Source organism: Dipodomys spectabilis, unplaced genomic scaffold, assembly GCF_019054845.1.
Source record: "Dipodomys spectabilis isolate Male_0828 unplaced genomic scaffold, ASM1905484v1 ptg000301l, whole genome shotgun sequence".
NCBI classification, from domain to species: Eukaryota; Metazoa; Chordata; class Mammalia; order Rodentia; family Heteromyidae; genus Dipodomys; species Dipodomys spectabilis.
The window spans coordinates 11,285,976-11,309,092 of record NW_024870978.1 but is presented as its reverse complement, the minus strand read 5'-3'; the positions used below and the strand labels follow the sequence as shown (position 1 = coordinate 11,309,092).

At 41.0% G+C, this 23,117-nt stretch overlaps 1 pseudogene; it reads left to right on the top strand.

Annotated features, from left to right (window-relative positions):
* The first annotated feature begins 6,043 nt into the window (after positions 1–6,043).
* LOC122127425 lies at positions 6,044–7,042 on the top strand (annotated as a pseudogene).
* The last annotated feature ends 16,075 nt before the right edge of the window (positions 7,043–23,117 follow it).

The window sequence follows — 23,117 nt, the reverse complement described above, 5'->3', positions numbered from 1 at the left end:
TATCCCAATTATAAAATTTATGAAAATCCCTCATTTTGTGTGATCCTAAATGAAATTGACTTGTAATTCTTGAAATAAATTGCAGGTTTTCCTAAACCCTACAGATTTCTCACTCTTAACTCTGAATCTATCTTGTTCCATAACAGGAATCATAATACCCATTTGATCTCAAATCCTGATATTATGAAATAGAATATATTTCCACTATTGTAACATTTCCTGAATTCCTAGAACCTAAAATAAGTTCAGATTTATTTAACATTTAACCCATTCCTTTTTTTTTTTCTTTTTGTTGGTCATGGGGCTTGATCTCTGGGCCTGGGCATGATCCCTGAGCTCTAGGCATGGACACGATCCCTGAGTTCTTTAGCTCAAGGTGTGCACTTTATCACTTGAGCCACAGCACAACTTTCAGGTTTTCTGGTGGTTAATTGGAGATCAGAGTCTCACAGATGCTCCTGCCTGGACTGGCTTTGAACTGTAATCCTCAGAAATCACCTTCCAGGAATGGGAGTCCAGGGAAACTGTAACCAATCAACTAAGTGATTTGAGAATAAACACTGAACACAAATTAAGGAAGTAAAGAAGTTCATACAATATCTAAAACAAAGCCCCAACAAAAAAATTGAAGCCATCAAAGCCAAACACTTATAAGGAAAAGAAATGAAAAACAAAGTAGAAAGTCTTGATAGTAAGTTAGACCATGCAGAAGATCGAATCTCGTGGATTGAAGACAGCCTATATATTATAGAGAAAGAACATTCAACCATCCAAGACAAATCCAAGAAATATGGTAGATCTATTCAACATTTTGAAGACACCATCAGAAGGCCTAATCTGAGGATAATGGTTGTAGAGTAGCACCTAGAGACAGAAGTTAATGGTCTAGGAAATTTGTTTAATAGAATCTTAGCAGAGAACTTCCCAAACATGCAAAAAGATAGGCCTATTCAGACACAAGAAGCTTTTAGAACTCAAAATAGACCAGACCAAAACAGGACATCCCACCATCATGTTATAATCTGCACAGGATCAATTCAGACCAAGGAAAAGATCCTTAAAGCTGTCAAGGAGAAAAGATCAATCACCTATAAAGGGAAACTAATTAGAATCACCTCAGATTTCTCAGCAGAGACAATCAAAGCAAGAAGAGCCTGGAATGATGTATGTCATACCCTAAAGACAAACAACTATCAACCAAGAATACTGTATCCAGCTAAACTCTCCTTCATAACCTCAGGTCAAATAAAAACCTTCCATAGCAAAGAAAAACTGAAACAATACATCTCCACCAAACCAGCCCTACAAAAGTTTTTTAAACATGTCCTATACATAGAATACCACAATAAAGGCCAAGAAACCTCACCCAAACTGAGAATCCAAGAGCCATAGGAAGAACCTAGTTGCTGCAGCCCCCAAGAAGGTGGATTAAATGGCAGGAACTCCCAAATACCTCTCAGTCCTATCTCTCAACATTAACAGACTTAATTCTCCAATTAAGCAACATAGACTGTCTAGTTGGATTAAAAAGCAAGATCCTTCTATCTGCTGCCTTCAGCAGTCACATCTTGCCCATAAAAGCAAACACATTTTCAATGTGAAAGGCTGGAACAAAACCTACCAAGCAAATGGCCCCCATAAACAGACAGGAGTTGCAATACTAATATCAGATAAAATAGACTTCAAATTAAAATTAGTGAGAAGAGATAAAGAAGGTCGCTACATATTAATTAAGGGATCTCTCCTTCAGGAGGATATTACAATTCTAAATCTCCATAGCCAAACAACAGAGCACACAAATTTATCCAAGAAACACTACTTTAACTCAAATCCCACATAGATCCAAAGACATTAATTGTTGGGGACTTTAACACACCACTCTCTCCACTAGATAGGTCAGCTCCGCAAAAACTCATTAGAGAAACCGCAGATCTGAACAACTGCATAGCTCAACCAGATTTAACAGACATCTACCAAATATTTCACCCAGCAGCATCAGAATACACCTGGGTTTACATGGGACTCAGTGTCAGGTGAGCCTACACCACTTGGCTAACTTCCCCATGTACCATGCGTATTGTATGCAGTGTGATGTCAGTGGACCACATTTTCAGGGTGTGAAAAGTCTGACATTCTTAATGCATATCTGTAATGTAGTGCAGCAGAAACTAGGAAAATATTGCTTGGCATTCTGGTTTGGTTTGAGAATAAGACTTACAAAGCTAAATATTGTGGTGCATGCCTATAATCTCAGCACTCAAGAAACTGAAACAAGAAGATCACATGGAATATACAGAGACTCTGTGTTCAAACAAAAGGAGGGTAGACAATAATGGAAAGGGTAACACTGATCAACATGCATTGTCCACATGAAATAAAATGAAAATCTCTTTAAAACTATTTAAAGAGATAGTATTTATTATTTATTTTACAATTATTATTTATTTTTATTATTTGCTTATTTGTTACAAATAAACTGCTGATGGCTCACACTTGCAATTCAAGATAGTCAGGAAGCTGAGACATGATGATCCCAATTGACTTTTGGGGGATGGTAACTTGAGGTAAAACTCTCATGGACTTTCTGGCCCAGGCCGTTTGAATCTTGACCCTCAGATCTCAGACTTCTAAGTAATTAAGGTTACAGGGGTGAATCTCCAGCTCCAGGCTTCCAAGTGACTCTTATCTCCAAATAACCACAAAAATGCCAAATGTGGCTCAAGTGATTGAACACCAGGCTTCAGTGAAAAAAATCTCAAGGGACAATACCCAGGCCTCAAGTTCAATTCCCATGAACAACAATAACAGAAATGAAAGAATCATCAATAGAATATGCAATCACTGTTGTTGTTGGTACCCTGTGCTTACATGGTAAATATCAGTAATTTTTCAATGATCTCTTTGTGCATCAAACTATTAAAATCATCTTTGCCATACATCCTGACTCCACATGAGGCAAAAAGATCTAACAAAGATGAAATAAAGATCCTGTGATCATTACTCAGACCAGTTCTCCCCACATTCTGGTGGCTGTTGGTGACTGTGGGAAGAGGCTTTTTTTCTGAACAGACAATGTCCACAGATGCACAGTGAGGTCCCTCAAAAGCTAGCAGAAGGCATGCACCTATTCCCATCCTCAATCACTGTAAGCGTGGTGGGACTCATTTTCTGAGAAGCTTTCACACTACTGCTGTGTGTAGAATACAGTCATCAAACTGGAAATGAGTTAATATTGATACTAAAGCTAACTCTCAGCATCTATTATTGCATCCCAGAAGGAGGTGATGCACAGAGATATGTGCATGTGTGTGTGGAAGTACACACCTGTGTGAACAGCAGTATTGGGATTTAAACTCAGAGTCTCACACTCTCACTTGGCTTTTTCACTCAAGTATAGCACTTGGTGCTATACTTCTCAGGCCAAAGTTTCACTGACTTTTTTTTTTTTTTTTGTTAGTTAACTGGAAATATGAGTCTTGGAACTATTCTGCCCAGATTTTTCTGCAAACCCTAGATCTGAGCCTTCTGAGTATTTAGAATTATAGGTGTGAGACACTTGTTGCCAGCTCCAACTACTATCCAAGGAGACACATGGCTTTATTGATACAGCTGGTTGGCCTTGGTTTATGATTAGTGGAGATTGGAGTTGGAACTCCAGCCTTTCCTAGGGTCTGAGTTGGTAATTCTAGGCATCTTGTCACCACTCCGCAGACAGAATTGCCTTTAGCCTTTAGCCATCTTGTCACAGAATTGAGAGGTAACTGCCAAGTCTCCTGGAATTCAGGGCCAATGCAAGGGATATCTGTTGGTTCTGAGTAACCAGGGCTGCCGTTTCCATGGCGTTTCAGGCTTCCAGATTTGCCTGCTAGATCACTGTGCTTCCTATGCTTCCAGCACCTTTCACTCACAAGGACTAGGGCAGGCCCAGGACTCTTCTTTGAGGTGCCATGTTTGTTTATTGGGTGAAGAATATGAATGTAAGAATAAGCAAACTCACTCAATCCAGGGCATAGAAAGCTGTTCACAGGCTTTCAGGATTTCAGCTTGACCATTCTGGGGTTGACTCCCACTGCCTCTACCTTGAAACATCCTCTTCAGAACCTAGATCAAGAGGGTCCATAAGGGGCCTGCATTGCATCTCAACACTGCCTAGCTGCTTTCCTGATAAGCTGCTCCTCCTGCACTCCTCCTGCTATGTGTGATGAAGGGAGCCAGAAAATCTATACCAAAATAATCCTGCTATAGCATGTGGGGTCAAAGTTCATAGGGCATAGAAACATTTTCCTGGGTTTTCATACTCAGGAAAATGAGTGATTATTCTCTTTTTTGATTGGTTTTGTTTTTCATTATTTCTGGATGCTGTATATGTAAACACAGACTGGTTCAAATGTGCTCTTTGAACAATGTCTTAATTTGATAAGCAGACATCTCACAATAAGTCAAATACCCAATAGCCCCATTTGTGAAAGGTCTTCTCTTCTCCAAAACCTTCAAGAAGATGCCAGAAAGACAAGAAGATATTTTTGTAACCCTTCTCTTTGATCCATGTGTGAACACAAAGTGTGGATCCAAAGTGTGGATCGAAGTGTGGTAGAGCAACAGTCTTGACCAAAAAAGCTCAGGGAGAGCACCTAGACCCTGAGTTCAAGCCCTTGGAACAAAACAAAAGCAAAAGAAAACAATCCACAATATGTATGAGATATATGGATATACCTGTATTATACCATAACTATGCTGTAAAAATAAACCTATTAGAAAATTTAAATTTGTTTTCTTTTGTAGCTCAGTACCAGAAGCTCAGGACTATAATACTACTTACTCAAGAGACACTTCTCATCAATTCACCAGGAAAAAGCTGGGAGTGAAAGTGCTGCTCAAGTGGCAGAGTGCCCGCCACAAAACTAAAAGCTAAAACAAAAAGCTTGAGCCCTGTATTTAAACAGAATACTGGACCAAAACATTTCTTTTGTGTCCCTGTCTACCTTCTATCTTTCTAGAGTGAACTGAATCAATACTGTTTCATTTTTACCAGAGAAAAAAATGGCTCTGAAAATGGTGCTGGGAAAACTAGATATTCACCTTGAGAAGATTGAAACTCAGTTGCTATCTCTTACGCCATACCACCTACACACACACACACACACACACACACACACACACACACACACACACACACACACACATTAATTCAATTTAATCAAAAGATCAGTGCTAGAGAACCTGCTATTGATTACATGTAAGACTCAGATTAGCCCCTTCCAAGTCAAATCTCTGGGGCTAGGGAGTGAACTCCAGGCCAGACACACACTAGGCAATGCTCTAACATTTGAACTGTGCCTCTATCCCTTTTTTATTTAATATTTTTGAGGGGGTCTTACTACCTTGATTCAAAGTGCCATTGAATGTATAATATCCTTGCACTGTTCCCCAAAAGCCCAAATTACAGCATCTGCCAACATTTCCAGTTTTTCTCATTTTTTTCCTACCTTCCACACACATAATCTCACTTCAGAAGATACTTTTCTCAGGTATTTGTTCTGATGAAAAACTGACTACTTGCTGGGTGCTAGTGGCTCACGCCTCTAATCCTAGCTACTCAGGAGGCTGAGATCTAAGGATCACAGTTCAAAGCCAGCCCGGCAGAAAAGTCAGTGAGACTCTTATCTCAAATTAACCACTAGAAAACCGGAAGTGGTGCTGTGGCTCAAGCAGTAGAATGTTCGCCTTGAGCTGAAGAGCACGGGATAGTGCCCAAGTCCAGAGTTCAAGCCCCACGACTGACAAAAAGCAAACAAAAAACCTGACTACATGCAACCCAGTTAATATGCAGCAATCCCTTGTATTTGATGCACTGACATTTTATAATCTAAAAAGAAAACAAAAAATTCCACTTAAAGTTCTATGAGGGCAGAGTGAGAAAGGTGAGGGGCCCTGGGATTAGACATGTGGAACTCCTGACCTAAGTGGGAGAGTAAGCACCTTCCCCACATCAGGACCTTCATGACACCAAATCTGCACCTTTGGGCCTCTGTCAGTGTCCACAATGACTACCCCACTCGTATCTGCCACCATTTTCAACTTGAGAGAAGCTTTATGCAAGGTTTGGTTGACAAGATGCTCAATGACAGAGCTCCCAGAGAAGGGGCTGCTTGCTGGACAGGAAGGCAGTGGTCTCTCTTGCTGCTGAGGTGTTTCCCTTGGAGGCACTTGGCCAACACCCTGCCCAGCACCAAGTTCCACCAGAGCTAGGTCATCAGCAACCTGAAGGGTGAGCCAGTCCCAGTCTTGTACTCTAGGGACAGCAGCTTCAGAGACTGCTCTTTCTCACAGGTGCTGAGCAGAGGTTCTGCCCAATCAGAAGCAGACCAAAAGAGGCAGGTCAACTCCAGGCGCTATAAGACCTAGCTGTTCCTCCAAATTGAAGAAAACACCTATAGAGACAAGTGTCACTTCATGCACAGCATCCACAAGCTCCACAGTCTAGCCTGCCATCCCAAGTGCAAGATCTAGCTGGGTTGCACCTTCCATGTCACCAACCTTTGCCTCTATGAGCTCTGCTGCCACTTCATCCACAAAACCAAGGAACGCAGAGCCCTGGCCAGGACCTTTCTGCAGACCTTCCCTATCTCCAGGATAGCTTTAGCTTTGCTGGATTTTCCAGTGCCAATGAGACTGCTGCCACCACTGGATTGCTAGATAGCTCCACGTCCATCATCCCAACACCCATCCTGATTGCCGATGACCTCCTGGGCTCATCCAACCTTCCTGATGGCACCAATAACCCCTTCACCTTCTAGAGCCAGGTATTTATTCTTTACCTCTTTCATGGGGCTGCCTTTCATGTCTACCCCACCACCTTCCTATTCTGATCCATGTCTGAGTTCTCTCACATGTTTGATTCTCATGCCACCCCTCAGGATTCTCTCTTGGGTCAAGGCTACCTGTGCAGTGCAGCAGGAGCCATGCTGGGTCAGATTCCCCCATCTTGGACAATTCAGGAGACCTGCCCATTTTCAGCAAACTTTCCATCTCATATGACTAAAGCACCAGGGTAAGGAGGGACACCCCCAATCCATTCCTTCTACTCCCCTTCCTCCTGCACCACATCCTAGATCTAATTAATCACCAAAAATCCTGGAAGTGACCTGTATCTCAAGTGGTACAGTACTAGCTTCATGTTAAATGAAGCTCAAGGATAGCTCCTATCCTGAATTCAAGCCACCAAGACCACCACAGAACATCAACAATAAAAAGATGAGTGATTTGGAAATGGAAAAAGGCCTTTATAGTCAAGTAGATCCACTGAAATGGAAAAAAAATAACCCTGTCTTATGACTAAAGGACTCAATATTGTACTTTATTTTACTTTTTATCAGTTGTGGAGCTTTAGTCATGGCCTGGGCAACGTCCCAGAACTTTTTTGCTCAAGACTAGCACTCTACTTCTTTAAGCAACAGCTATACATCTGGTTAAGGGGGTGGTTAATTAGAGTAAGAATATCACAGACTTTCTTGCTCAGGCTGGCTTTGAACTATGATCCTCAGATCTCAGCCTCCTAGAAGCTAGGATAACAATTTTGAGTCACCAGTGCCCAGCTAGGACTTAATATTTCTAAAAGAGGGCTGGGAAGTTGGCTCAGTGGTAGAGAGCTTGGGTTGCATGCCTGTGGCCCTGGGTTCGATTCCTCAGCACCACAAAAGCAAAAAGAAAAAGCCGGAAGTGGCGCTATGGTTCAAGTGGTAGCGCACTAGCCTTTAGCTGAAGAGCTGAGGGACAGCGCCCAGGCCCAGAATTCAGGCCCCAAGACTGGACCAAAAAAAAAAAATTCTAAAAGAGCAATACTTTTCAAATTGCCTTTGCATTCAAAATGCCCCCTTACAAGATTGTGACCTAGGTTTAAATTAATTGCAAAATTCATTCTAAAATGTGTACGGGACTATAAGAAATCCTAAACAAACTAATTGGATACTGCAAAAACAAGAGGAAGTTAAGTAGGGGAGGATGACTCACATCTGTGATCTTTGCTACTCAGAAAGAAGAGATCTGAGGACGGTAATTCAAAACCAACCTGAGGAAGAAAAACCTTTCCAAAAATTATTTCCAAAAGAAAAACAACAACAACAACAAATATCCAAAATTGGAGCTATGAACATGAGAAAAAACTGTTCAAGGACAGTATTGACATGTACTTTTCCTTTTTCCTTTATATGTTTTTCCTTAGTTTAAAATTGCCATTGTCAAAATTTTGTTTCTTTGATATATTTATCTTTCATGCCACCAATGGAGTTTGAACTCAGGACCTTGCTCTCTTGCTTATTTTTTTGTTCAACGCTTGTACATAGAACTTTAGCTACACCTCTAGTTCCTGACTTTTACTGATTCATTGAATAAGGGTCTTTAAGATTTGTCTGCAGGTGCTGCTTTGAACCTCCATCTTTAGAATATGCCACTTTAGAAGCTAGAGGTAGTGAGATGGTCCATGACACCTGGCAAGTCATTTTCCATTTATGCAAGTCTTCTTTCTCCTAATTATGATGTATTTTATGTCAGTGTTCATATTTCTTATGTACTTTTTTCCAAAATTTTTATTGTGATTGATTGCATAATTTCACAAATTTCAAAGTATTTGGGGATAGTGATGCTTAGTTAAAGTTACAAACACATTCTAACACTCATGGGGCAAATTGCCTATCATGGTCCATAAAGTTTATGAGTTCTATGGGCTTTGACTATACAGTTATTTCTTCCATATTGAGTGATATTTACATTACTTTCTTCTTGCAGAGTGTCAGCTGTTCTCTCTTTCCCACTCATTTCCTCCCTCCCAACGCTGCCTTTAAGTTGCTTGGTTTGTTTTGATCAATGTCCAGTGCAGCTGATGGGTCTCACTGTTGTATGTTTTCCCGTTTCCCTCTAGTTCTGTGTCCTCCTCCTAGTTTCCCTCTGATGTTCACATATATACCATATGTGGTCAGCGGCATGGGGTCATTTAGTAATGATTGGACTAGATGAGTGGGAGTCTTTTGTTTCTCGTCTTGTTTACTTTGTTGTATTACCTTATGTTCTGGATTTAACATCCACTTATCAGGGAGACCATGTGCCATTTGTCTCTTTCTTCTTGGTTTACCTCACTCAACATGATTTCTTCTAGTTCTATCCATTTCCCTGTGAATGCCATTATTTTGTTCTTTCTAATGGCAGCATAATATTCCATTGTATATAAATACAATTTTTTGATCCATTCATCTGTAGTGAGAGCATCTGGGTTGTTTCCATATCCTGGCTATTGTGAACAGTGCTGCAATAAACATGGAGGTGCACGTGTCCTTGTATCATGGTTCCTGTTGTTCAGGATAGATGCCTAGGAGTAGTATGGCTGGCTCATAGGAGAGGTCAATATTTAGCTTTCTGAGACCCTCCAAACTGCTTTCCAAAGTGGTTTGTATAAGTGTACATTCCCACCAGCAGTGCAATAGGGTTCCTCCTTCTCTGCATCCCCTCCAGCATTTGTCGTTGGCTGACTTTAGGATGTGGGCCATTCTGACTGGGGTAAGGTGGTATCTCAAGGTTGTCTTTATTTGCATTTCCTTTATAACCAGGGATGGTGAACATTTCCTCATGTGTTTCTTTGCCATTTTTTATCTCTACTTCTGAGAAGTCTCTCTTTACTTCCCTTGTACATTTAGTAATTGATTTGTTGGGTTTGGGAGGGATTAGTTTCTTGAGTTCCCTGTACATACTGGATATTATCTCCTTGTCTGATATATTGCTGCTAAATATTTTTTCCCGTTAGTTGGTTTTGTTTCTAGTTCGGTTGCTATAGCTTTAGCTGTGCAGAAGCTTTTTTATTTTAAGGTAGTCCCATTTGTTGAGTCTTTCTCAATTTGTTGTGACCCTGGAACTCTGTTCAGGAAGTTCCTGCCTGTGCCTATAAGTTCAAGTGTCTCTCCTACTCTGTCCTGCAGTAGTTTCAGGGATTAAGGATTGATGTTAATCCATTTTGAGTTGATGTTAGTGCATGGTGACAGGCTGGAGTCCACTTTTATTTTTTTGCATGTGGCCGCCCAGTTTTCCCAGCACCAGCACCAGTAGTTGAAGAGGCTGTGCTTCTTCCACTGTATGTCTTTGGCTCCTTTGTCAAATATTAGCTGACTATAGGCATGTAGTTTTATTTCTGGATCTTCTATTCTATTCCCTTGGTCTTCGGGGGTCTGATTTTTTTTTGGGGGGGGTCCAGTCATGGGGCCTGAACTCTGGGCCTGGGTGCTGTCCCTCAGCTCTCCAGCTCAAGGCTAGCGCTCTACCACTTGAGCCATAACGCCACTTCTGGCTTTTTTCTTTTTGCTTATGTGGTGCTGAGGAATCGAACCCAGGGCCTCAGGTGTGGAGCACATGGGCAGCAAATATGCCTTGGGAGGGGGCTGAGTGGGCAGTGCCTAATTTACTGTAGAGCACATGGCCAGCCAAGATGGCTCTGGGAGGGGGTTGAGTGGGCAGACCCCAATTGATCTTCTGATCAGTGCCTAACCAGCCCGTGAAGGCTCAGGTGAATGATAGGGTGTGACCTTGACAGTGATTGGTTCCTCTTCCTCCCTTACCATGCCACCCACCCTTGTTGTCTTTAAAAGGGGCTGCTCTCTGTTAATAAACGAGTTTTTCTACCTGCTGGATTTGGCTCCCCGCTGTGTCTGATTGTCTCCTGGGCTGAGGGAGGCTAGGGAACGGGCGAGCGCAGCACTTACCTTTCCTCGGACCCCGTCCGTCTTTTGTGGGACGGACGAAGACCCAACACTCAGGCATGCAAGGCTAGTGCTCTACCACTGAGCCACCTTCCCAGCCCCTCGGGGGTCTGTTTTTGTGAAAGTACCATGCTGTCTTTGTCATTATGGCTCTATAGTACAGTTTGAAGTCTGGCATCGAGATCCCTCGCATGTTGTCTTTTTTGCCTAGAATTATTTTGGCTATACTAGTTCTTTTGATGTCCCATATGAATTTTTGGACTGTTTTCTGTATTTCAGCAATGTACATCATTGGGATTTTAATAGGAATTGCATTAAATTTGTATATTAATTTTGGCATTTTTCACTACATTAAGTCTGCCTGTCCAAGAACATGGAAGGTCTTTCCACTTTCTGGTGTCCTCTATAATTTCTTTCTTTAAGTTTTTACAGTTTTCATTAAATAGCTCTTTTGCATCTTTGGTTAGACTAATTGCTAAATATTTTATTTGGGGGGGGGTATTGTGAATGAGGCTGTTTCCTTGATTTCCCTTCCTGCTTCTACATTGTTTGTGTACAGAAAGGCAACTGATTTTTGTGGGTTGATTTTGTATCCTGCTACTTTGCTGAATTAGTTTATAAGTTGTAAGAGCTTGAGTGTGAAGTTTTTGGGATCATAGAGGTATAGTATCCTGTCATCTGCCCAAAGAGATAATTTAACTTCTTCCTTCCCTATGCGGATCCCTTTAATGTCTTTTTCTTGCCTTATTGCTCTGGTTAAGGTTTCCAGAAGTATATTGAAGAAGAGTGGAGAAAGTGGGAATCCTTGCCTTGTTCCTGATTTTAGGAGAATTGGTTGTTTTTCCCATTAAGTATAATATTGGCTGTTGGTCTGTCATATATGGCTTTTATTGTTTTAAGGAATGTTCCTTCTATTCCTATTTTTCCCAGAGCTTTTAACATGAATATTGTCTCTTATCAAAAGCTTTTTTTCTGCATCAATGGAGATAATCATGTGGCTCTTGACCTTGGGTCTGTTGGTATAATGGATTACATTTATTAAATTATGTAGGTTAAACCATCCATGCATCTCTGAGATGAAGCCTACTTGGCCATGATGTATGTTTTTTTATATTTTTCTGGATTCTGTTGGATAGAATTTTGTTAATGATCTTTGTGTCTGTGTTCATCAAGAAGATTGGTCTGTAGTTTTTTGTTGTTTCTGTTGTTGTTGGGTCTTTGCTTGGGTTGGGGATGAGTGTGATATTGGCATCGTAGAATGAGTTTTGGATAGCTCCCTCTTTTTCTATTTCATGGAAGAGGCTGAGGAGTATGGGTTTTAGTTCCTCTTTAAAAGTCTTACAGAATTCCGTAGTGAATGCATCTTGTCCTGGGCTTTTCCTTGTTGGAAAACTTCTGATTGCTTCTTTTATCTCATTGTAAGATATTGGCTTTTTTAATTGATTGGTTCTTTGCTCAGTTTGGGTAACTTGTATTTCTCTAAAAATGCATCCATTTCTTTTTTTTAAATTTTTTATTGTGAAAATACTGTACAGATGGGTTACAATTACATGGGCAAGATAATGAGTACATTTGTTATCAAGCATTGTAGCCTCCTCCTTTGTTTCCCCTTCCCATCCCTTCCCATCCTCCCCCTACCCCCCGACCCCTCGCTTAAATCATCTTATCTGGTCATATGTACATAGCTTTTGACCTTTTCTGCTTGTCCCAGACATATACTAGTTATTGCAAATAAGGGAAACCATAGGACCTATGTTTCTTTGGCCTGGCTTAATTCAATTAATATAAGTTTTTCCAAGTCTTTGCATTTTCTAACAAATGGGGTGATGTCATTCTTTCTGATGGAGACATAGAATTCCATCTATATCTATATCTATCTATCTATCTATCTATCTATCTATCTATCTATCTATCTATCTATCTATCTATCTATCTATCTATCTATCTATCTATCTACCTACCTATCTATCTATCTATCTATCTATCTATCTATCTATCTATCTATCTATCTATCTATCTATCTATCTATCTATCTATCTATCTATCTATCTATCTATCTATCTATATCACATAAAAATGCATCCATTTCTGATAGGTTTTCTTTCTTTAGAGAGTATGGATTCTGGATATAGTTCTTTAGAATTGCTTGGATGTCTTGGGTATTTGTTGTGATTTTTCCCGTGGCATCCCTGATCTTGTTAATTTGGGTTTCCTCTCTTAATTAATCTTGCCAAAGGTCCATCAATTTTATGTATTTTTTTCAAAAAAAACAGCTTTTTGTTTTATTAATTTTATTTATAATTTTCTTAATCTCTATCTCGTTAATTTCAGCTCTTAATTTGGTAATCTGGTTCCGTCTAGTAACTTTAGGTTCCACTTTTTTCATGTTTTTCTAGAAGTTTACAACATGGGATTATTTACTTAGTCCATCTCTATTTTCTTCATGTGGACACTGAGGGGAATAAATTTGCCCCCTCAGGAATGCTTTTGCTGTGTCCCACAGGTTTCTTGATGTGTATTCATTTTCATTGAATTGTGGGATCCTATGTATCTTGTTAAATATTTTCTCCCTAAACTAGGTTTTTGATGTTCTTTAGGGTGAAATTTTCTTAGATGTTTGCATGAAGCACAATGGATGCGTATTGATACTTGAATTCACTGTTGGAAGAGAGTCCCATGTACCACTACATTTACTCTGGCATTTGTCCCAATTGACAGATTATGAGCTTGAGGATCAAGGAGGAACACCTTTCTAGGATGTCTGGTCTGCTATGTCCTAGAGCTAGTGTAGGGACCCTATCACCATATAGAGACATGGCCTGGATTTTTGCCACTGCCTATGCATTTAATAGTTGCCTCTATATTCAGTAGATTCTCTTGTACAGCTACAGGTGTTTCAACCCACTCAGGACCCATGTGCCTGGGTCATCAGATTATAGGAAGAAAAAAATCCACAGTATATAAGATTCAAGAATTGTACAACATAAATATTGACATTTTAATAGAGTTAGAAGAGTAAATAAAATAAACATTTTATATCAATCATGACAAAAAGTAAAATAGATATTTTCCCAGGGAGGGGAGAAGGAACCTATAACACTAGATCTTCCTATAAGTTGCCTATAAGCAGAAATGCTAGGTCAGGGTAGTCAAAGGAATCTACCACCTCATTACAGGAAGGCTTTTCTTCCTGAGTTGAGGGAGGGACATATTCTAATTTCTCCATTGGAGATTCGTTTTCCTGCAGCAGATATTCTGTGAGGACAGATTCCCTTTCCTCAACTGAATTAAGCTTTCAGACATCACTTATTGGTGCTTCTGAACACAGACTGGGGAAATTTTCCTCAAACCCCACAAGTGCTGGTTTATCCTGCATGCCAAGACATGTCCTGATTTGACTCACCTGGAGCTGATCTAGGCAGACTGTGAAAGTAAGTGAATAAATTCTGGATCTTCTTCCACTGGAGTATCTGCAGGTTCATCTGCGTCATGTGTAGGGTTCAGAACAAGTGAGACATCCACAGGACTCGAAATCTGCTTGGTCTTTTCTGCAAATAGCCTTATCTGCTCTACATTCACATTCTTTCTGGAGTTCAGTGATGACTCCAGATCTCCATCATCACCATTGGTGACGTCACTGAGGGTTCTTTATTTCGAATTCAGGGAAAGCTGCTCTATGGTGATCGAAACCTGAGAATGGAAATAGGTAAAGGATCCTTGTCTATAAGTTCAGGTGTAATTAAACTGCCATGAGGTTTTAATGAAGAAAGCTATTGAACTTGAGTTTGGACTGAACAGTGGTGAGAAGGTAGGGTGTTTCTAATCAGAGCCGATGCCTGAATATTTTCAAAAAAGAACAGGCATTACCTGGCAGAGAATATCCTTAAAAGGACATTTGTCTAGCTGGGTTGTACTAAGGGCTCCTGGCCAATCACCATCCTGAAAAGCCCATCCCTAGGGGCCTAGTTTCGATCACTACTCACAAAGTCTTGGCACCCTAGGAACACCCTAGCCCTTTCTCTGAATACATTATTTCACAGGCCTCCAGAATTACTACTGAAAACTTATTTACAAATGGTAAATGTGATTTCCTGGAGCCTCAGCTAGGTGAGAGCTACTGGCTCATGCCTGTAATCCTGGTTTGTCAGTAAACAGATTTCTAAAGCTCCAGTAGCTTCTGAGGGAAATGAAATGTCCTGGCTGGCCAGTCCTAAGAAATTAGCCATGGTGTGTTCTTCTTTGTCTTATGCCAAGCTTTTGTGAGAAGACCCCAGTGAAACAAAGTCTCAGATTGGAGCCAGTACTCCCAAGACTCATCCATGAGGGCTGGCTGAGCAGCCCTGGATTGAAAGAGGAGCACTCACTTTTTAAACATAATAGTCAGCACTTGCTCCATTTTCCCACAGTCTATAGTTGTATAGGAAGTTTTGAATAAAGAAGAGATCTCCTTTCTGGTGGAGAGGGACTAGGTTCATCACAAGCATCTCCAGGCCTGCCTCCAAGCTCCATACTTTACAGGGTATATCCCAGGTTGGAACCGACTCCTTTTCACACTATGGTGGTAAAAAGAATGGATCTTTCAAACATGGAATAGGGAGCACACTTCAAATTGAGTAACTGGGGGCTGGGAAGGTGGCTCAGTGGTAGAGCGCTTGCCTTGCATGCTCGAGGCCCTGGGGTCGATTCCTCAGCACCACATAAGCAAAAAGAAAAAAGCCAGAAGTGGCGCTGTGGCTGAAGTGATAGAGCGCTAGCCTTGAGCTGAAGAGCTGAGGGACAGCACCCAGGCCCAGAGTTCAGGCCCCACGACCGGACCCAAAAAAAAAAAAAAAAAAACCACAAATTGAGTAACTGTAATAGACTGGATTGAAAACTACATAGAAAGAATTATTTCAATATAGACACTTAAAAGCACACAGGAAGACGGTTCTAGTCTGAGTAGGAGGAAATCAAATAGATTTCCTATCATGATTACACCTCGCCTGAGTTGCTCTGTATTTCTCTTGGTTTCTACTTGGACAAAGGCCTGAGAAACTAGATTTGGGTTCTTGGCACTGATCCAATGTCTGCAGCTTTGAGTGACGCACTCACACCTCTCTTGCCTGAGACTCGAGTCTCCTGACTTTTTTGGGGAGGGAGGGGCAGGCCGTCGTGGGGCCTGAACTCTGGGCCTGGGTGCTGTCCCTCAGTTCTTCAGCTCAAGGCTAGTGCTCTACCATTTGAGCCACAGCACCACTTACAGCTTTTTTCTTTTTGCTTATGTGGTGCTGAAGAATTGAACCCAGGGCCTCACGCATGCAAGGCAAGCACTCTACCACTGAGCCACCTTCCCAGCCCCAAGTCTCCTGACTTTTGACCACAGAATAAGAACATCTTTCTTGTTCCAGAGCCACAGGCCAAGTGAGCTCACTTGAGCAAACTTTCACAGTTTGCTATCACAGTTCCATGTTCCAATCCACTGTGAGGGAGGCAAGGTCACCTCTCAGGTTCCAATAATCTAATCTGCTTGCTCACGTAAGACCTTCCCCAAAACAAACGAGTCTGAAATCACCACTTCCACATCACAATTTACACATATGGACATAGTAAACAGCATACCTTGTTTGTCGAATCCCCTATGTACTGGCATGGTCTCAGCTTCAAGGAGCCATTCCTAGGTCAGATCCATGCCATATTAGTCACTATTCCTATCACCCGGCACAAATCATTTTACTTCTCAGGGCACTCTCAGCCTGCTATGTGCTTCCTGCACATGTTTTTTTACATCTATATCTTAGGACATTATTTTGTTTCTGTATCCTAATCTTCTGTTTGCCCTTAAGGGGAGTCATCAGCAAAATATGCAAGTACCTAGAGGTGGGAAGATCAAAGAAGTATTGGTAAACAAACATTACACTCACAGATATTTTTACAGGTGTCCATTCTTGTAAGATAAAAGACTTTTTTTATTCTGTTGTCAAATATTTTATGAAGTAGGGAAGGGGAGAAGGGAAAAGGTGCTGCATTTGTTTTTATTGTTATAATGACTATTATTTTAAGAATACTACAGCATTTAAGGAATGTTATATATAAAGCTAGATAGAAAACTGCTATTTGGGTTTTTTTACAAGCTATTTGTTTATACAGTACTTGCCTCTGAAGTCTTGGCTTCTGTGTGCCATGATCTATCCTTTTCCTTCAAGAAATACAAAAATGAATTTCACAAATTGCCGAGCTGTTGTCCAATCTCTGGATGTGAATGTAAGATACAATGTTGCTTTAGAGAGAGAGAGAGAGAGCATGTGTGTGTGTGTGTGTGTGTGTGTGTGTGTGTGTGTGTGTGTGTGTGTGTGTGCATGCTCACACACACATGAATGTTTTAGGCTTGTGCTCACGGTTACCTTGAGTATCTTCTGCTCAAAACTAGTGCTCTACTACGTGAGCCACAACTCCACTTCCATCTTATTGTAATTAATTGGAGATGAGAGACTCACAGAGTTTCTTTCCCAGTCTGGATTGGAACTGAATCTTCAGTTTTCAATGTCCTGTGTAGCTGGGATTATAGGTAAGAGCCACCAGAATCTGCTGAGAGATCACGCAGGTTTCAAGTTTCAGTCCAGCTTCACAAAACACTATATCCAGCAACTCTAAATCCCTACATGATGGAATATGATGGAATGAGGATAAATTAGGGGTATAGTATACTAGCATAACTTACATGATGCCCTGGTCTCAATATCTACCATCACAAAACTAAGCAAAATGAGGTAATTTCAAAAAAATCCATCTTATAATAATTTAATTCTGAAAATAATTAAAAAGGAAAAACATTCGTATTTATAGGGGATAGTGGATGGCAGAATAAGAAAAGGAAAATTGTATACTGCAGGAAAATTATTCTCTGGTATTGTCATGGTGGATATATGGTAATGCTTTACAAAGCAGCAATAAATAAAGATATATCTACTACCTGTAATCTAACATGTCTCTATCCCTATCCACTTCCAATCCTTTAGTGAACATTATCAATTTATGGATGTTTATGGTATATTCCAAAATAACAAGTAGAGTCATGATGTTACCAAATTACATTGGTAATCAAAGTTTTAAGAGATGAAAGTGCTATCCCTGCAGTACTATTTTTTGTTGGTGGTTGTGGTGGTCACGGAGCCTGAACTCTTGACCTGGGCCTGTCCCTCAGTTCTTCAGTTCAAGGCTAGCACTATACCACTTGAGCCATGGCTCCACTTCCAACTTTTTTTCTACTTATGAGGTGCTGAAGAATTGAACCCGAGGCCTCATGCATGCAAGGCAAGCACTCTACCACTGAGCCACTTTCCCAGCCCTGAAGGTGCTAATTATATTGAACTGATTATTATATACTCAAGGACTGTATTATCACTATACACCCTAAGTATGTACAATCACTACTTCAAATTTTAGTAGAACACATCAAGGTTTTGAAGACATATGCCTGTAAAGCTATCTACTTGGCAAGTTGACATTAGTTCAAGACCAGTCTAGTTATACCTACACAAAGCTCCTTCTCATTCACCTGCTATGTGTGGTGGCACACATCTGTCATCTCAGGTACATGTGAGGCTGAGAGTATGAGGATTTTAATCCCAGGCCAGCCCAGGAAAAAGTTCCTTGTGACTCCAACAAACTACTCAGACAAAGAAAGAAGTGGTGCTGTGGCTTAAGTGATATTTCCACAAAAATATTCTCATAAATGTGTATATATATTAAAAAGGTGGGACTGTAGAGGAGGCTCAGATAATGGTAGACAGAATGGTAGGCAGAAAAATCAAAGGCAAATAATTTCAAAGTACAGGACAACTATGTATAAGCAGGACATAAAGAACCTCAATGACAGAGTTGACCAATAGTAGATTGTGGCTCTTTAGAGGAAAAGAAAACAGCAGAGAGGATTTTTCTATCAAAATATATGTATTTCTGAATCACTATAGTGAAACTCCTTGCTGGGTGCAGGTGGCTCACGCCTGTAATCCTAGCTACTCAGGAGGCTCAGATCTGAGGATCACGGTTCAAAGCCAGCCCAAATACTTCTTCAAATAGTTTGTTCCAGGCAGGAACATCCATCAGACGCTTATCTCCAATAAACGACTAGAAAACCGGAAGTGGCAATGTGACTTAAGCAGTAGAGCACTTGCCATGAGCTGAAGAGCATAGGGACAGACAGTGCCCAGGCCCAGAGTTCAAGCCCTACAACGAACCAAAAACAAAAACAAACAAACAACAACAAAAAAAACGTAGTGAAACTCCTTGGTGCAGTTCATACATACACAGAAATGCCAGGAAAGAAAAACAGGCTCAGATGTGAAAGTGGGCACAAGTGGGAAAGGTAGGGAATTGAATCTCATGGGAGAAGAATTATAGAGGAGCTGATGTTGATTGGGATATATTTTATATATGTGTGGAAATTTGACAGTGAAATCCTTTTATGGCTAATGTTTGGTAATAAAAATTGAATTATTTAATCTAGCAGCAATGGCTCAATTCTAGCTACTTAGGAGGCTGAAGTTCTGCAGAAACAAGTTTCAAATCCAGACAGAAAATATTATTGGAAACACAGTCTTTAAAATAATAGGCAAAATCTAGCTTGCATATGTGTTTCTGTCATAGCTGGGTCAGCTGAGAAAGCAAGGTAAGAAAGAGCAAGGCTCTGATGTAAAAAACCAGTACTTGAAGGGGAAAAGAGGCATTTTATAAGTCATAAGAATTGTCTGTATTCAGTGGATATAAGTTCACATCAAATTCATAATTTAAATTTTTATCCACTATTATGAGCTCTATTTTATATTGTAGATACCACTTACAAAACAAAAATGTGATGTATGTATGTATCTCTCTCTATATATATATTTATCTATCTATGTATCTATTTGTCTATCTATCTATCTTCTACCTATATGACTGCCTGAGTGTCTTCTATTTTGCCAGTTCTTGAATTCAGGGCATGAACTCACATTCCTTAGGATTAGCTTGATTGCTCATGGCTGGCAAACAACTGAGCCAGGCCTCCATTCTGTCTTTTGGTTAGTTTATTACAGATGGAGTCTGTGGACTTGTTTTTAGGATAGGAGTGGCTTCAAACAATTATTCTCCAGTTCTCAGGAGAAAACCAGCTAGGCTTATAGGCATGGGTGAATGGTGGAAGCCAAAAGGCTTTCTTTCAATGAGGTCTAGTTTGTTTATTATATTTGTCAATAATATTGTTGGTATGTTTTTTGAAAAAAGTAATGTCCTAATGCAATATCATAGTGGTGGAGCACTAGTCGAGCAGAAAGTTCAGGGAAAGACCTTGGCCCTTGGTTCAAGCCTCAGGACACACACACACACACACACACACACACACACACACACACACACACACAGCCTAAAAGGTATAAAAACTATGCCAACTTTCTCAGGACCCAAGGCTATTTTTACATAGCTGCCAACTTTGGCTCAAATACACAGGCATCCAAAGAAAACTTTATTTTTATCTATTCTGCATTTGTGGTGATTTCTTCGAATAACCAATTCAAGGTTCTAAAACCCACAACATAAAAGATCTCATTGAGATAAACAGATGGACACACAACTGTAATCCTTTCACTCAGAAGGTTTTGGCAGGAGGATTGGAGTATGACTCAAATGTGGTTGACACACCAAGACCTAAGGTAAACACATCAAAAAAGAACACATGAATAAATAAAGTATCAGTCCCATGAACCCCTGCCTTATCTTCTTTACTCCCTAGGTCCAGGACTATGGTGTTCAGCACATCACAACCTGTTTAGTTATTTTAAGAAAATGATGGATGCCGGGCATTGGTGGCTCATGCCTGTAATCCTAGCTACTCAGGAGGCTGAGATCTGAGGATCTCGGTTCAAAGCCAGCCCGGGCAGGAGAGACAGTGAGACTCCTATCTCCAATAAAAACCACCAGAAAACTGGAAGTGGCGCTGTGGCTCAAGTGGTAGAGCGCTTGCCTTGAGCTGAAGAGCTGAGGGACAGCGCCCAGGCCCAGAGTTCAAGCCCCATGACCGACAAAAAAAAAGAAACAGATGGTTTTCCCTGATGTAAAGGGTCAGAAAAGGGTAAATGGTGTTCAGAGTCCTCTGGTGGAAACGAAGTCCTTAGCACAAAATACAGGGATGTTCTTATTGGTCTGTTCCAATGTAAACACAGCAGATGGGCTCCTAACCCCAGGCCCCTGGACAGCAATGTCTCTGTGCAATACTAGGGTGAAGGCAGTTCCAGACACTAGAGGAAGAGCTGATTCTATGTGAGGATGAAATTCAGCAGGGTCAAGCTTGCTTCTCAATACACACACCACCACTACCCTTACCACCATTACCACTACCACCACCACACAAAAGAGTCTTTAGCATTCTGGCCATCTGCCTCTCCCCAAAACTTATGCTATTATACAAGTTATTCCAAGACAAACTCATCAGTGTTGAAGGGATTGAGTTGCCACTGTTCTTTCTACACCTTCCAGTGTTTCGTGTTTCAAACTAGAAAGGTCTAAGGTGACGACATAACTGCCTAAGTTGAAATGATGTTTGCATGGAGACCTAGCTATGTAATGGTGGACAAGTTGCATAACCTCAATCCTCAGGTATTTTTTAATCTGCAAATGGGAATAGGGGTTAGTATAGGGGTTCATGCCTGTTTACCTATTTATGGACAGAAGGAGAATAGCAGTCCACAGCCAAACCAATGTGAAAGAAAATGGGAAAAAGCAAAAGGACTGGAAGCGTGGCTACAGTGGTAATGTCGAGGTGCTGCCCTAACTTGTGGAGAGCCCTGAACATAATACCACTGGAATTCACCAAAGCAAATTGAAATATCTCGGAATGAATGATAAAATGTCTGTAAGAAATAATGAAAATATAAACATGTGTCACACATCCCCTCACCCCCTAGTCCCCATATCCTATGCAGGACAGAGCTGAAAGCTCAATAAAGACTTGGTGCTAAGGATATAGGCCTGGGATGGGCCTAGTGTGGCCAGAGTTGCTCTGACAGATACCGTTACCAAGCAAGAATGCATAGGCTGTCCTTCCTCACACATGTGTTCATTGCCTTCTCCAGGCTATGGGATGAACATGTCTGAAAGCACACTTAAAAACGTGCTATGCAGCTGGGAATATGGCTTAGTGATAGAATGCTTGCCCAGCATGCATGAAAGTCTGGGTTCGATTGCCCAGTACCACATAAACAAAACAAACAAAAGAAAGCTAGAAATTGCACTGTGGCTCAAGTAGTAGAATGCTAGCCTTGAGCAAAAATAGGCTCAGGAACAGTGCCCAGGCCCTGAATTCAAGCCCCAGGGTTGGCAAAACAAAAAACAATAATAATAATATAAAAAAACTTGGTACTGCCGTGTGCCAGTGTCTCACGCCTATAATCCTAGCTACTCAGGATGCTGAAATCTGAGGATTGTGGTTCAAAGCCAGCCTGGGAAGGAAAGTCTAGGGGACACTTATCTCCAATTAGCCACCAGAAAACTGGATGTGGCACTGTGGCTCAGATGGTAGAGTGTGTGCCTTGAGCTGAAGAGCTCAGGGACAGCACCCAGGCCCTGAATTCCAGCCCCAGAACTGACAAATTAATTAAGTAACATTTTTTCCACACATATCCTGAGCTCCCAACCCCACAAGTACTGAACATAATATGACCAAAATGCAAGCTTAAAGTGCAGTGAAGACTCAGAGGCCTGGGTAGGAACCTAGAGTCACCAAAGTTGTTCTGGTTGGCACCAACGTACCAAGCAGGAAGGGACTGGATGTCCTTTCTCACATACACCTTCACCTCCTTCTCCAGGCCGCAGAATGAACATGAAAGTATAGATGAAAATTTGATGCAGACTTGGAGAAAGGCGAATGACCTGGACAAGATATGAGTTTGCGAGAGCAAGTTCTGATGGGGTCTTTCTAGACCATCCCACATTGGGCCATATACCATGAACCTCTATTAAAGATACCAAGCTTCCATACTCTCCACATTTTATCCTACAGTCAGAAGAAGACAACGTGCATCAAAATCTTGATGGCCAGGCTAAGAGCTGAGGTGCTTGCCTAGCTTATGAGAGGTCATGGGACACAATACCACTGGAATTTACCAAAAAGAAATAGAAATAATTTTGAATGCCTAATAAAATGTGTATCAAACCTATATGATGAAAACAAAAAATCTTTTTGTGTTGGTCCTGGGGCTTGAACTCAGCCTAGGTGCTTTTCTGGAGGTTTTGTTTCCCTTTTGGGGGGGGGGGGGGAGGAAGGGGATGGTTGGTGAATATTGAAGAAAAAGGACTTTTCTACCTGGACTGGGTTCAAACTGCAATATTCAGAGCTTTGCCTCTTGAGTAGCTAGGAAAGCAGCCTCT